Source organism: Eubalaena glacialis, chromosome 11, assembly GCF_028564815.1.
Source record: "Eubalaena glacialis isolate mEubGla1 chromosome 11, mEubGla1.1.hap2.+ XY, whole genome shotgun sequence".
Classification (NCBI taxonomy): Eukaryota; Metazoa; Chordata; class Mammalia; order Artiodactyla; family Balaenidae; genus Eubalaena; species Eubalaena glacialis.
The window spans coordinates 85537947-85554716 of NC_083726.1; positions in this window are offsets into that span (position 1 = coordinate 85537947).

Genomic DNA, 16770 nt, shown 5'->3' on the forward strand with positions numbered 1-16770 from the left:
CATCAGTCTCTAATTTCTAGGTTGACACGCAGCATACACGCAGGAGCAGAGCTTCCTGGTTCTACGCAGTCTTCTGGTACTGAAACGGGTGCTGAAGCAAGGCCCCTAGGAGTGTTGAAAAGCTTACTACCTTGACACTAAAGCAGAACAACGATGAAGGCCTCATGGAGCTGCTGCACGCCTCTCGTTTTGCAAGGATAATCAGGGCCTTACTTCGAAGCTTGGGCTCACGTTGACTTTCACTTTAGGTATAGAGCAGAGCAGGGTGAGCTTCCAACAAGGAACTGGAAACCCAAGGTTTCTTAGGAGAAAACTCATTTTCTTCTCAGAACCATGCCGGCAGTGAGGAAAACCCCGGCAACAACAATGCTTTTCAGGTAGCTTCGAGGCCGCATGAACGGAGCTTTCATAATGGGAAAAGAAGCCTTATGCCATCAGTCTCCAATTTCTAGGTTGACACGCAGCATACACGCAGGACCAGAGCTTACTGTCTCTACGCAGTGTTCTGGTACCGAAACGGTTGCTTAAGCAAAGTCCCTAGGAGTCTTGGAAAGCTTACTGCCGTGAAACTAAAGCAGAACAGCGATGAAGGCCTCATGGAGCTGCTGCACGCCTCCCGTTTTGCCAGGATAATCAGGGCCTTACTTCGAGGCTACTGCTCACATTGACTTTCACGTTTGGTATAGAGCAGAGCAGGGTGAGCGTCCAACTAGGAACTGGAAGCACAAGGTTTCTTTTGAGAAAACTCATTTTCTTCTATGAGCCATGCCGGCTGTAAGTAAAAGCACGGTAACAACAGTGCTTTTCAGGTAGCTTCGGGGCCGCATCAACGGAGCTTTCATAATGGGAAAACTAGCCTTGTGCCATCAGTCTCTAATTTCTAGGTTGACACGCAGCATACACGCAGGAGCAGAGCTTCCTGGTTCTACGCAGTGTTCTGGTACTGAAACGGGTGCTGAAGCAAGGCCCCTAGGAGTGTTGAAAAGCTTACTACCTTGACACTAAAGCAGAACAACGATGAAGGCCTCATGGAGCTGCTGCACGCCTCTCGTTTTGCAAGGATAATCAGGGCCTTACTTCGAAGCTTGGGCTCACGTTGACTTTCACTTTAGGTATAGAGCAGAGCAGGGTGAGCTTCCAACAAGGAACTGGAAACCCAAGGTTTCTTAGGAGAAAACTCATTTTCTTCTCAGAACCATGCCGGCAGTGAGGAAAACCCCGGCAACAACAATGCTTTTCAGGTAGCTTCGAGGCCGCATGAACGGAGCTTTCATAATGGGAAAAGAAGCCTTATGCCATCAGTCTCCAATTTCTAGGTTGACACGCAGCATACACGCAGGACCAGAGCTTACTGTCTCTACGCAGTGTTCTGGTACCGAAACGGTTGCTTAAGCAAAGTCCCTAGGAGTCTTGGAAAGCTTACTACCGTGAAACTAAAGCAGAACAGCGATGAAGGCCTCATGGAGCTGCTGCACGCCTCCCGTTTTGCCAGCATAATCAGGGCCTTACTTCGAGGCTAGTGCTCACATTGACTTTCACGTTTGGTATAGAGTAGAGCAGGGTGAGCTTCCAACTAGGAACTAGAAGCACAAGGTTTCTTTCGAGAAAACTCATTTTCTTCTATGAGCCATGCCGGCTGTAAGTAAAAGCACGGTAACAACAGTGCTTTTCAGGTAGCTTCGGGGCCGCATCAACGGAGCTTTCATAATGGGAAAACTAGCCTTGTGCCATCAGTCTCTAATTTCTAGGTTGACACGCAGCATACACGCAGGAGCAGAGCTTCCTGGTTCTACGCAGTGTTCTGGTACTGAAACGGGTGCTGAAGCAAGGCCCCTAGGAGTGTTGAAAAGCTTACTACCTTGACACTAAAGCAGAACAACGATGAAGGCCTCATGGAGCTGCTGCACGCCTCTCGTTTTGCAAGGATAATCAGGGCCTTACTTCGAAGCTTGGGCTCACATTGACTTTCACTTTAGGTATAGAGCAGAGCAGGGTGAGCTTCCAACAAGGAACTGGAAACCCAAGGTTTCTTAGGAGAAAACTCATTTTCTTCTCAGAACCATGCCGGCAGTGAGGAAAACCCCGGCAACAACAATGCTTTTCAGGTAGCTTCGAGGCCGCATGAACGGAGCTTTCATAATGGGAAAAGAAGCCTTATGCCATCAGTCTCCAATTTCTAGGTTGACACGCAGCATACACGCAGGACCAGAGCTTACTGTCTCTACGCAGTGTTCTGGTACCGAAACGGTTGCTTAAGCAAAGTCCCTAGGAGTCTTGGAAAGCTTACTACCGTGAAACTAAAGCAGAACAGCGATGAAGGCCTCATGGAGCTGCTGCACGCCTCCCGTTTTGCCAGGATAATCAGGGCCTTACTTCGAGGCTAGTGCTCACATTGACTTTCACGTTTGGTATAGAGTAGAGCAGGGTGAGCTTCCAACTAGGAACTAGAAGCACAAGGTTTCTATCGAGAAAACTCATTTTCTTCTATGAGCCATGCCGGCTGTAAGTAAAAGCACGGTAACAACAGTGCTTTTCAGGTAGCTTCGGGGCCGCATCAACGGAGCTTTCATAATGGGAAAACTAGCCTTGTGCCATCAGTCTCTAATTTCTAGGTTGACACGCAGCATACACGCAGGAGCAGAGCTTCCTGGTTCTACGCAGTGTTCTGGTACTGAAACGGGTGCTGAAGCAAGGCCCCTAGGAGTGTTGAAAAGCTTACTACCTTGACACTAAAGCAGAACAACGATGAAGGCCTCATGGAGCTGCTGCACGCCTCTCGTTTTGCAAGGATAATCAGGGCCTTACTTCGAAGCTTGGGCTCACGTTGACTTTCACTTTAGGTATAGAGCAGTGCAGGGTGAGCTTCCAACAAGGAACTGGAAACCCAAGGTTTCTTAGGAGAAAACTCATTTTCTTCTCAGAACCATGCCGGCAGTGAGGAAAACCCCGGCAACAACAATGCTTTTCAGGTAGCTTCGAGGCCGCATGAACGGAGCTTTCATAATGGGAAAAGAAGCCTTATGCCATCAGTCTCCAATTTCTAGGTTGACACGCAGCATACACGCAGGACCAGAGCTTACTGTCTCTACGCAGTGTTCTGGTACCGAAACGGTTGCTTAAGCAAAGTCCCTAGGAGTGTTGGAAAGCTTACTACCGTGAAACTAAAGCAGAACAGCGATGAAGGCCTCATGGAGCTGCTGCACGCCTCCCGTTTTGCCAGCATAATCAGGGCCTTACTTCGAGGCTAGTGCTCACATTGACTTTCACGTTTGGTATAGAGCAGAGCAGGGTGAGCTTCCAACTAGGAACTGGAAGCACAAGGTTTCTTTCGAGAAAACTCATTTTCTTCTATGAGCCATGCCGGCTGTAAGTAAAAGCACGGTAACAACAGTGCTTTTCAGGTAGCTTCGGGGCCGCATCAACGGAGCTTTCATAATGGGAAAACTAGCCTTGTGCCATCAGTCTCTAATTTCTAGGTTGACACGCAGCATACACGCAGGAGCAGAGCTTCCTGGTTCTACGCAGTGTTCTGGTACTGAAACGGGTGCTGAAGCAAGGCCCCTAGGAGTGTTGAAAAGCTTACTACCTTGACACTAAAGCAGAACAACGATGAAGGCCTCATGGAGCTGCTGCACGCCTCTCGTTTTGCAAGGATAATCAGGGCCTTACTTCGAAGCTTGGGCTCACGTTGACTTTCACTTTAGGTATAGAGCAGAGCAGGGTGAGCTTCCAACAAGGAACTGGAAACCCAAGGTTTCTTAGGAGAAAACTCATTTTCTTCTCAGAACCATGCCGGCAGTGAGGAAAACCCCGGCAACAACAATGCTTTTCAGGTAGCTTCGAGGCCGCATGAACGGAGCTTTCATAATGGGAAAAGAAGCCTTATGCCATCAGTCTCCAATTTCTAGGTTGACACGCAGCATACACGCAGGACCAGAGCTTACTGTCTCTACGCAGTGTTCTGGTACCGAAACGGTTGCTTAAGCAAAGTCCCTAGGAGTCTTGGAAAGCTTACTACCGTGAAACTAAAGCAGAACAGCGATGAAGGCCTCATGGAGCTGCTGCACGCCTCCCGTTTTGCCAGGATAATCAGGGCCTTACTTCGAGGCTACTGCTCACATTGACTTTCACGTTTGGTATAGAGCAGAGCAGGGTGAGCGTCCAACTAGGAACTGGAAGCACAAGGTTTCTTTTGAGAAAACTCATTTTCTTCTATGAGCCATGCCGGCTGTAAGTAAAAGCACGGTAACAACAGTGCTTTTCAGGTAGCTTCGGGGCCGCATCAACGGAGCTTTCATAATGGGAAAACTAGCCTTGTGCCATCAGTCTCTAATTTCTAGGTTGACACGCAGCATACACGCAGGAGCAGAGCTTCCTGGTTCTACGCAGTGTTCTGGTTCTGAAACGGGTGCTGAAGCAAGGCCCCTAGGAGTGTTGAAAAGCTTACTACCTTGACACTAAAGCAGAACAACGATGAAGGCCTCATGGAGCTGCTGCACGCCTCTCGTTTTGCAAGGATAATCAGGGCCTTACTTCGAAGCTTGGGCTCACGTTGACTTTCACTTTAGGTATAGAGCAGAGCAGGGTGAGCTTCCAACAAGGAACTGGAAACCCAAGGTTTCTTAGGAGAAAACTCATTTTCTTCTCAGAACCATGCCGGCAGTGAGGAAAACCCCGGCAACAACAATGCTTTTCAGGTAGCTTCGAGGCCGCATGAACGGAGCTTTCATAATGGGAAAAGAAGCCTTATGCCATCAGTCTCCAATTTCTAGGTTGACACGCAGCATACACGCAGGACCAGAGCTTACTGTCTCTACGCAGTGTTCTGGTACCGAAACCGTTGCTTAAGCAAAGTCCCTAGGAGTCTTGGAAAGCTTACTACCGTGAAACTAAAGCAGAACAGCGATGAAGGCCTCATGGAGCTGCTGCACGCCTCCCGTTTTGCCAGCATAATCAGGGCCTTACTTCGAGGCTAGTGCTCACATTGACTTTCACGTTTGGTATAGAGTAGAGCAGGGTGAGCTTCCAACTAGGAACTAGAAGCACAAGGTTTCTTTCGAGAAAACTCATTTTCTTCTATGAGCCATGCCGGCTGTAAGTAAAAGCACGGTAACAACAGTGCTTTTCAGGTAGCTTCGGGGCCGCATCAACGGAGCTTTCATAATGGGAAAACTAGCCTTGTGCCATCAGTCTCTAATTTCTAGGTTGACACGCAGCATACACGCAGGAGCAGAGCTTCCTGGTTCTACGCAGTGTTCTGGTACTGAAACGGGTGCTGAAGCAAGGCCCCTAGGAGTGTTGAAAAGCTTACTACCTTGACACTAAAGCAGAACAACGATGAAGGCCTCATGGAGCTGCTGCACGCCTCTCGTTTTGCAAGGATAATCAGGGCCTTACTTCGAAGCTTGGGCTCACATTGACTTTCACTTTAGGTATAGAGCAGAGCAGGGTGAGCTTCCAACAAGGAACTGGAAACCCAAGGTTTCTTAGGAGAAAACTCATTTTCTTCTCAGAACCATGCCGGCAGTGAGGAAAACCCCGGCAACAACAATGCTTTTCAGGTAGCTTCGAGGCCGCATGAACGGAGCTTTCATAATGGGAAAAGAAGCCTTATGCCATCAGTCTCCAATTTCTAGGTTGACACGCAGCATACACGCAGGACCAGAGCTTACTGTCTCTACGCAGTGTTCTGGTACCGAAACGGTTGCTTAAGCAAAGTCCCTAGGAGTCTTGGAAAGCTTACTACCGTGAAACTAAAGCAGAACAGCGATGAAGGCCTCATGGAGCTGCTGCACGCCTCCCGTTTTGCCAGGATAATCAGGGCCTTACTTCGAGGCTAGTGCTCACATTGACTTTCACGTTTGGTATAGAGTAGAGCAGGGTGAGCTTCCAACTAGGAACTAGAAGCACAAGGTTTCTTTCGAGAAAACTCATTTTCTTCTATGAGCCATGCCGGCTGTAAGTAAAAGCACGGTAACAACAGTGCTTTTCAGGTAGCTTCGGGGCCGCATCAACGGAGCTTTCATAATGGGAAAACTAGCCTTGTGCCATCAGTCTCTAATTTCTAGGTTGACACGCAGCATACACGCAGGAGCAGAGCTTCCTGGTTCTACGCAGTGTTCTGGTACTGAAACGGGTGCTGAAGCAAGGCCCCTAGGAGTGTTGAAAAGCTTACTACCTTGACACTAAAGCAGAACAACGATGAAGGCCTCATGGAGCTGCTGCACGCCTCTCGTTTTGCAAGGATAATCAGGGCCTTACTTCGAAGCTTGGGCTCACGTTGACTTTCACTTTAGGTATAGAGCAGTGCAGGGTGAGCTTCCAACAAGGAACTGGAAACCCAAGGTTTCTTAGGAGAAAACTCATTTTCTTCTCAGAACCATGCCGGCAGTGAGGAAAACCCCGGCAACAACAATGCTTTTCAGGTAGCTTCGAGGCCGCATGAACGGAGCTTTCATAATGGGAAAAGAAGCCTTATGCCATCAGTCTCCAATTTCTAGGTTGACACGCAGCATACACGCAGGACCAGAGCTTACTGTCTCTACGCAGTGTTCTGGTACCGAAACGGTTGCTTAAGCAAAGTCCCTAGGAGTGTTGGAAAGCTTACTACCGTGAAACTAAAGCAGAACAGCGATGAAGACCTCATGGAGCTGCTGCACGCCTCCCGTTTTGCCAGGATAATCAGGGCCTTACTTCGAGGCTAGTGCTCACATTGACTTTCACGTTTGGTATAGAGCAGAGCAGGGTGAGCGTCCAACTAGGAACTGGAAGCACAAGGTTTCTTTCGAGAAAACTCATTTTCTTCTATGAGCCATGCCGGCTGTAAGTAAAAGCACGGTAACAACAGTGCTTTTCAGGTAGCTTCGGGGCCGCATCAACGGAGCTTTCATAATGGGAAAACTAGCCTTGTGCCATCAGTCTCTAATTTCTAGGTTGACACGCAGCATACACGCAGGAGCAGAGCTTCCTGGTTCTACGCAGTGTTCTGGTACTGAAACGGGTGCTGAAGCAAGGCCCCTAGGAGTGTTGAAAAGCTTACTACCTTGACACTAAAGCAGAACAACGATGAAGGCCTCATGGAGCTGCTGCACGCCTCTCGTTTTGCAAGGATAATCAGGGCCTTACTTCGAAGCTTGGGCTCACGTTGACTTTCACTTTAGGTATAGAGCAGAGCAGGGTGAGCTTCCAACAAGGAACTGGAAACACAAGGTTTCTTAGGAGAAAACTCATTTTCTTCTCAGAACCATGCCGGCAGTGAGGAAAACCCCGGCAACAACAATGCTTTTCAGGTAGCTTCGAGGCCGCATGAACGGAGCTTTCATAATGGGAAAAGAAGCTTTATGCCATCAGTCTCCAATTTCTAGGTTGACACGCAGCATACACGCAGGACCAGAGCTTATTGTCTCTACGCAGTGTTCTGGTACCGAAACGGTTGCTTAAGCAAAGTCCCTAGGAGTCTTGGAAAGCTTACTACCGTGAAACTAAAGCAGAACAGCGATGAAGGCCTCATGGAGCTGCTGCACGCCTCCCGTTTTGCCAGCATAATCAGGGCCTTACTTCGAGGCTAGTGCTCACATTGACTTTCACGTTTGGTATAGAGTAGAGCAGGGTGAGCCTCCAACTAGGAACTGGAAGCACAAGGTTTCTTTCGAGAAAACTCATTTTCTTCTATGTGCCATGCCAGCTGTAAGTAAAAGCACGGTAACAACAGTGCTTTTCAGGTAGCTTCGAGGCCGCATGAATGGAGCTTTCAAAACGGGAAAACAAGCGTTGTGCCATCAGTCTCTAATTTCTAGGTTGACACGCAGCATACACCCAGGAGCAGAGCTTCCTGGTTCTACGCAGTCTTCTGGTACTGAAACGGGTGCTGAAGCAAGGCCCTTAGGAGTGTTGAAAAGCTTACTACCTTGAAACTAGGGCAGAACAACGATGAACGCCTCAAGAGCTGCTGCACGCCTCTCCTTTTGCAAGGATAATCAGGGCCTTACTTCGAAGCTTGGGCTCACGTTGACTTTCACTTTAGGTATAGCGCAGAGCAGGGTGAGCTTCCAACAAGGAACTGGAAACCCAAGGTTTCTTAGGAGAAAACTCATTTTCTTCTCAGAACCATGCCGGCAGTGAGGAAAACCCCGGCAACAACAATGCTTTTCAGGTAGCTTCGAGGCCGCATGAACGGAGCTTTCATAATGGGAAAAGAAGTCTTATGCCATCAGTCTCCAATTTCTAGGTTGACACGCAGCATACACGCAGGACCAGAGCTTACTGTCTCTACGCAGTGTTCTGGTACCGAAACGGTTGCTTAAGCAAAGTCCCTAGGAGTCTTGGAAAGCTTACTACCGTGAAACTAAAGCAGAACAGCGATGAAGGCCTCATGGAGCTGCTGCACGCCTCCCGTTTTGCCAGCATAATCAGGGCCTTACTTCGAGGCTAGTGCTCACATTGACTTTCACGTTTGGTATAGAGCAGAGCAGGGTGAGCGTCCAACTAGGAACTGGAAGCACAAGGTTTCTTTCGAGAAAACTCATTTTCTTCTATGAGCCATGCCGGCTGTAAGTAAAAGCACGGTAACAACAGTGCTTTTCAGGTAGCTTCGGGGCCGCATCAACGGAGCTTTCATAATGGGAAAACTAGCCTTGTGCCATCAGTCTCTAATTTCTAGGTTGACACGCAGCATACACGCAGGAGCAGAGCTTCCTGGTTCTACGCAGTGTTCTGGTACTGAAACGGGTGCTGAAGCAAGGCCCCTAGGAGTGTTGAAAAGCTTACTACCTTGACACTAAAGCAGAACAACGATGAAGGCCTCATGGAGCTGCTGCACGCCTCTCGTTTTGCAAGGATAATCAGGGCCTTACTTCGAAGCTTGGGCTCACGTTGACTTTCACTTTAGGTATAGAGCAGAGCAGGGTGAGCTTCCAACAAGGAACTGGAAACCCAAGGTTTCTTAGGAGAAAACTCATTTTCTTCTCAGAACCATGCCGGCAGTGAGCAAAACACCGGCAACAACAATGCTTTTCAGGTAGCTTCGAGGCCGCATGAACGGAGCTTTCATAATGGGAAAAGAAGCCTTATGCCATCAGTCTCCAATTTCTAGGTTGACACGCAGCATACACGCAGGACCAGAGCTTACTGTCTCTACGCAGTGTTCTGGTACCGAAACGGTTGCTTAAGCAAAGTCCCTAGGAGTCTTGGAAAGCTTACTACCGTGAAACTAAAGCAGAACAGCGATGAAGGCCTCATGGAGCTGCTGCACGCCTCCCGTTTTGCCAGCATAATCAGGGCCTTACTTCGAGGCTAGTGCTCACATTGACTTTCACGTTTGGTATAGAGTAGAGCAGGGTGAGCCTCCAACTAGGAACTGGAAGCACAAGGTTTCTTTCGAGAAAACTCATTTTCTTCTATGTGCCATGCCAGCTGTAAGTAAAAGCACGGTAACAACAGTGCTTTTCAGGTAGCTTCGAGGCCGCATGAATGGAGCTTTCAAAACGGGAAAACAAGCGTTGTGCCATCAGTCTCTAATTTCTAGGTTGACACGCAGCATACACCCAGGAGCAGAGCTTCCTGGTTCTACGCAGTCTTCTGGTACTGAAACGGGTGCTGAAGCAAGGCCCTTAGGAGTGTTGAAAAGCTTACTACCTTGAAACTAGGGCAGAACAACGATGAACGCCTCAAGAGCTGCTGCACGCCTCTCCTTTTGCAAGGATAATCAGGGCCTTACTTCGAAGCTTGGGCTCACGTTGACTTTCACTTTAGGTATAGCGCAGAGCAGGGTGAGCTTCCAACAAGGAACTGGAAACCCAAGGTTTCTTAGGAGAAAACTCATTTTCTTCTCAGAACCATGCCGGCAGTGAGGAAAACCCCGGCAACAACAATGCTTTTCAGGTAGCTTCGAGGCCGCATGAACGGAGCTTTCATAATGGGAAAAGAAGTCTTATGCCATCAGTCTCCAATTTCTAGGTTGACACGCAGCATACACGCAGGACCAGAGCTTACTGTCTCTACGCAGTGTTCTGGTACCGAAACGGTTGCTTAAGCAAAGTCCCTAGGAGTCTTGGAAAGCTTACTACCGTGAAACTAAAGCAGAACAGCGATGAAGGCCTCATGGAGCTGCTGCACGCCTCCCGTTTTGCCAGCATAATCAGGGCCTTACTTCGAGGCTAGTGCTCACATTGACTTTCACGTTTGGTATAGAGCAGAGCAGGGTGAGCGTCCAACTAGGAACTGGAAGCACAAGGTTTCTTTCGAGAAAACTCATTTTCTTCTATGAGCCATGCCGGCTGTAAGTAAAAGCACGGTAACAACAGTGCTTTTCAGGTAGCTTCGGGGCCGCATCAACGGAGCTTTCATAATGGGAAAACTAGCCTTGTGCCATCAGTCTCTAATTTCTAGGTTGACACGCAGCATACACGCAGGAGCAGAGCTTCCTGGTTCTACGCAGTGTTCTGGTACTGAAACGGGTGCTGAAGCAAGGCCCCTAGGAGTGTTGAAAAGCTTACTACCTTGACACTAAAGCAGAACAACGATGAAGGCCTCATGGAGCTGCTGCACGCCTCTCGTTTTGCAAGGATAATCAGGGCCTTACTTCGAAGCTTGGGCTCACGTTGACTTTCACTTTAGGTATAGAGCAGAGCAGGGTGAGCTTCCAACAAGGAACTGGAAACCCAAGGTTTCTTAGGAGAAAACTCATTTTCTTCTCAGAACCATGCCGGCAGTGAGCAAAACACCGGCAACAACAATGCTTTTCAGGTAGCTTCGAGGCCGCATGAACGGAGCTTTCATAATGGGAAAAGAAGCCTTATGCCATCAGTCTCCAATTTCTAGGTTGACACGCAGCATACACGCAGGACCAGAGCTTACTGTCTCTACGCAGTGTTCTGGTACCGAAACGGTTGCTTAAGCAAAGTCCCTAGGAGTCTTGGAAAGCTTACTACCGTGAAACTAAAGCAGAACAGCGATGAAGGCCTCATGGAGCTGCTGCACGCCTCCCGTTTTGCCAGCATAATCAGGGCCTTACTTCGAGGCTAGTGCTCACATTGACTTTCACGTTTGGTATAGAGTAGAGCAGGGTGAGCCTCCAACTAGGAACTGGAAGCACAAGGTTTCTTTCGAGAAAACTCATTTTCTTCTATGTGCCATGCCAGCTGTAAGTAAAAGCACGGTAACAACAGTGCTTTTCAGGTAGCTTCGAGGCCGCATGAATGGAGCTTTCAAAACGGGAAAACAAGCGTTGTGCCATCAGTCTCTAATTTCTAGGTTGACACGCAGCATACACCCAGGAGCAGAGCTTCCTGGTTCTACGCAGTCTTCTGGTACTGAAACGGGTGCTGAAGCAAGGCCCTTAGGAGTGTTGAAAAGCTTACTACCTTGAAACTAGGGCAGAACAACGATGAACGCCTCAAGAGCTGCTGCACGCCTCTCCTTTTGCAAGGATAATCAGGGCCTTACTTCGAAGCTTGGGCTCACGTTGACTTTCACTTTAGGTATAGCGCAGAGCAGGGTGAGCTTCCAACAAGGAACTGGAAACCCAAGGTTTCTTAGGAGAAAACTCATTTTCTTCTCAGAACCATGCCGGCAGTGAGGAAAACCCCGGCAACAACAATGCTTTTCAGGTAGCTTCGAGGCCGCATGAACGGAGCTTTCATAATGGGAAAAGAAGTCTTATGCCATCAGTCTCCAATTTCTAGGTTGACACGCAGCGTACACGCAGGACCAGAGCTTACTGTCTCTACGCAGTGTTCTGGTACCGAAACGGTTGCTTAAGCAAAGTCCCTAGGAGTCTTGGAAAGCTTACTACCGTGAAACTAAAGCAGAACAGCGATGAAGGCCTCATGGAGCTGCTGCACGCCTCCCGTTTTGCCAGCATAATCAGGGCCTTACTTCGAGGCTAGTGCTCACATTGACTTTCACGTTTGGTATAGAGCAGAGCAGGGTGAGCGTCCAACTAGGAACTGGAAGCACAAGGTTTCTTTCGAGAAAACTCATTTTCTTCTATGAGCCATGCCGGCTGTAAGTAAAAGCACGGTAACAACAGTGCTTTTCAGGTAGCTTCGGGGCCGCATCAACGGAGCTTTCATAATGGGAAAACTAGCCTTGTGCCATCAGTCTCTAATTTCTAGGTTGACACGCAGCATACACGCAGGAGCAGAGCTTCCTGGTTCTACGCAGTGTTCTGGTACTGAAACGGGTGCTGAAGCAAGGCCCCTAGGAGTGTTGAAAAGCTTACTACCTTGACACTAAAGCAGAACAACGATGAAGGCCTCATGGAGCTGCTGCACGCCTCTCGTTTTGCAAGGATAATCAGGGCCTTACTTCGAAGCTTGGGCTCACGTTGACTTTCACTTTAGGTATAGAGCAGAGCAGGGTGAGCTTCCAACAAGGAACTGGAAACCCAAGGTTTCTTAGGAGAAAACTCATTTTCTTCTCAGAACCATGCCGGCAGTGAGCAAAACACCGGCAACAACAATGCTTTTCAGGTAGCTTCGAGGCCGCATGAACGGAGCTTTCATAATGGGAAAAGAAGCCTTATGCCATCAGTCTCCAATTTCTAGGTTGACACGCAGCATACACGCAGGACCAGAGCTTACTGTCTCTACGCAGTGTTCTGGTACCGAAACGGTTGCTTAAGCAAAGTCCCTAGGAGTCTTGGAAAGCTTACTACCGTGAAACTAAAGCAGAACAGCGATGAAGGCCTCATGGAGCTGCTGCACGCCTCCCGTTTTGCCAGCATAATCAGGGCCTTACTTCGAGGCTAGTGCTCACATTGACTTTCACGTTTGGTATAGAGCAGAGCAGGGTGAGCGTCCAACTAGGAACTGGAAGCACAAGGTTTCTTTCGAGAAAACTCATTTTCTTCTATGAGCCATGCCGGCTGTAAGTAAAAGCACGGTAACAACAGTGCTTTTCAGGTAGCTTCGGGGCCGCATCAACGGAGCTTTCATAATGGGAAAACTAGCCTTGTGCCATCAGTCTCTAATTTCTAGGTTGACACGCAGCATACACGCAGGAGCAGAGCTTCCTGGTTCTACGCAGTGTTCTGGTACTGAAACGGGTGCTGAAGCAAGGCCCCTAGGAGTGTTGAAAAGCTTACTACCTTGAAACTAAAGCAGAACAAAGATGAACGCCTCAAGAGCTGCTGCACGCCTCTCCTTTTGCAAGGATAATCAGGGCCTTACTTCGAAGCTTGGGCTCACGTTGACTTTCACTTTAGGTATAGCGCAGAGCAGGGTGAGCTTCCAACAAGGAACTGGAAACCCAAGGTTTCTTAGGAGAATACTCATTTTCTTCTCAGAACCATGCCGGCAGAGAGGAAAACCCCGGCAACAACAATGCTTTTCAGGTAGCTTCGAGGCCGCATGAACGGAGCTTTCATAATGGGAAAAGAAGCCTTATGCCATCAGTCTCCAATTTCTAGGTTGACACGCAGCATACACGCAGGACCAGAGCTTACTGTCTCTACGCAGTGTTCTGGTACCGAAACGGTTGCTTAAGCAAAGTCCCTAGGAGTCTTGGAAAGCTTACTACCGTGAAACTAAAGCAGAACAGCGATGAAGGCCTCATGGAGCTGCTGCACGCCTCCCGTTTTGCCAGCATAATCAGGGCCTTACTTCGAGGCTAGTGCTCACATTGACTTTCACGTTTGGTATAGAGCAGAGCAGGGTGAGCGTCCAACTAGGAACTGGAAGCACAAGGTTTCTTTCGAGAAAACTCATTTTCTTCTATGAGCCATGCCGGCTGTAAGTAAAAGCACGGTAACAACAGTGCTTTTCAGGTAGCTTCGGGGCCGCATCAACGGAGCTTTCATAATGGGAAAACTAGCCTTGTGCCATCAGTCTCTAATTTCTAGGTTGACACGCAGCATACACGCAGGAGCAGAGCTTCCTGGTTCTACGCAGTGTTCTGGTACTGAAACGGGTGCTGAAGCAAGGCCCCTAGGAGTGTTGAAAAGCTTACTACCTTGACACTAAAGCAGAACAACGATGAAGGCCTCATGGAGCTGCTGCACGCCTCTCGTTTTGCAAGGATAATCAGGGCCTTACTTCGAAGCTTGGGCTCACGTTGACTTTCACTTTAGGTATAGAGCAGAGCAGGGTGAGCTTCCAACAAGGAACTGGAAACCCAAGGTTTCTTAGGAGAAAACTCATTTTCTTCTCAGAACCATGCCGGCAGTGAGGAAAACCCCGGCAACAACAATGCTTTTCAGGTAGCTTCGAGGCCGCATGAACGGAGCTTTCATAATGGGAAAAGAAGCCTTATGCCATCAGTCTCCAATTTCTAGGTTGACACGCAGCATACACGCAGGACCAGAGCTTACTGTCTCTACGCAGTGTTCTGGTACCGAAACGGTTGCTTAAGCAAAGTCCCTAGGAGTGTTGGAAAGCTTACTACCGTGAAACTAAAGCAGAACAGCGATGAAGGCCTCATGGAGCTGCTGCACGCCTCCCGTTTTGCCAGGATAATCAGGGCCTTACTTCGAGGCTAGTGCTCACATTGACTTTCACGTTTGGTATAGAGCAGAGCAGGGTGAGCGTCCAACTAGGAACTGGAAGCACAAGGTTTCTTTCGAGAAAACTCATTTTCTTCTATGAGCCATGCCGGCTGTAAGTAAAAGCACGGTAACAACAGTGCTTTTCAGGTAGCTTCGGGGCCGCATCAACGGAGCTTTCATAATGGGAAAACTAGCCTTGTGCCATCAGTCTCTAATTTCTAGGTTGACACGCAGCATACACGCAGGAGCAGAGCTTCCTGGTTCTACGCAGTCTTCTGGTACTGAAACGGGTGCTGAAGCAAGGCCCCTAGGAGTGTTGAAAAGCTTACTACCTTGACACTAAAGCAGAACAACGATGAAGGCCTCATGGAGCTGCTGCACGCCTCTCGTTTTGCAAGGATAATCAGGGCCTTACTTCGAAGCTTGGGCTCACGTTGACTTTCACTTTAGGTATAGAGCAGAGCAGGGTGAGCTTCCAACAAGGAACTGGAAACCCAAGGTTTCTTAGGAGAAAACTCATTTTCTTCTCAGAACCATGCCGGCAGTGAGGAAAACCCCGGCAACAACAATGCTTTTCAGGTAGCTTCGAGGCCGCATGAACGGAGCTTTCATAATGGGAAAAGAAGCTTTATGCCATCAGTCTCCAATTTCTAGGTTGACACGCAGCATACACGCAGGACCAGAGCTTATTGTCTCTACGCAGTGTTCTGTTACCGAAACGGTTGCTTAAGCAAAGTCCCTAGGAGTCTTGGAAAGCTTACTACCGTGAAACTAAAGCAGAACAGCGATGAAGGCCTCATGGAGCTGCTGCACGCCTCCCGTTTTGCCAGCATAATCAGGGCCTTACTTCGAGGCTAGTGCTCACATTGACTTTCACGTTTGGTATAGAGTAGAGCAGGGTGAGCCTCCAACTAGGAACTGGAAGCACAAGGTTTCTTTCGAGAAAACTCATTTTCTTCTATGTGCCATGCCAGCTGTAAGTAAAAGCACGGTAACAACAGTGCTTTTCAGGTAGCTTCGAGGCCGCATGAATGGAGCTTTCAAAACGGGAAAACAAGCGTTGTGCCATCAGTCTCTAATTTCTAGGTTGACACGCAGCATACACCCAGGAGCAGAGCTTCCTGGTTCTACGCAGTCTTCTGGTACTGAAACGGGTGCTGAAGCAAGGCCCCTAGGAGTGTTGAAAAGCTTACTACCTTGACACTAAAGCAGAACAACGATGAAGGCCTCATGGAGCTGCTGCACGCCTCTCGTTTTGCAAGGATAATCAGGGCCTTACTTCGAAGCTTGGGCTCACGTTGACTTTCACTTTAGGTATAGAGCAGAGCAGGGTGAGCTTCCAACAAGGAACTGGAAACCCAAGGTTTCTTAGGAGAAAACTCATTTTCTTCTCAGAACCATGCCGGCAGTGAGGAAAACCCCGGCAACAACAATGCTTTTCAGGTAGCTTCGAGGCCGCATGAACGGAGCTTTCATAATGGGAAAAGAAGCCTTATGCCATCAGTCTCCAATTTCTAGGTTGACACGCAGCATACACGCAGGACCAGAGCTTACTGTCTCTACGCAGTGTTCTGGTACCGAAACGGTTGCTTAAGCAAAGTCCCTAGGAGTCTTGGAAAGCTTACTACCGTGAAACTAAAGCAGAACAGCGATGAAGGCCTCATGGAGCTGCTGCACGCCTCCCGTTTTGCCAGCATAATCAGGGCCTTACTTCGAGGCTAGTGCTCACATTGACTTTCACGTTTGGTATAGAGCAGAGCAGGGTGAGCTTCCAACTAGGAACTGGAAGCACAAGGTTTCTTTCGAGAAAACTCATTTTCTTCTATGAGCCATGCCGGCTGTAAGTAAAAGCACGGTAACAACAGTGCTTTTCAGGTAGCTTCGGGGCCGCATCAACGGAGCTTTCATAATGGGAAAACTAGCCTTGTGCCATCAGTCTCTAATTTCTAGGTTGACACGCAGCATACACGCAGGAGCAGAGCTTCCTGGTTCTACGCAGTGTTCTGGTACTGAAACGGGTGCTGAAGCAAGGCCCCTAGGAGTGTTGAAAAGCTTACTACCTTGACACTAAAGCAGAACAACGATGAAGGCCTCATGGAGCTGCTGCACGCCTCTCGTTTTGCAAGGATAATCAGGGCCTTACTTCGAAGCTTGGGCTCACGTTGACTTTCACTTTAGGTATAGAGCAGAGCAGGGTGAGCTTCCAACAAGGAACTGGAAACCCAAGGTTTCTTAGGAGAAAACTCATTTTCTTCTCAGAACCATGCCGGCAGTGAGGAAAACCCCGG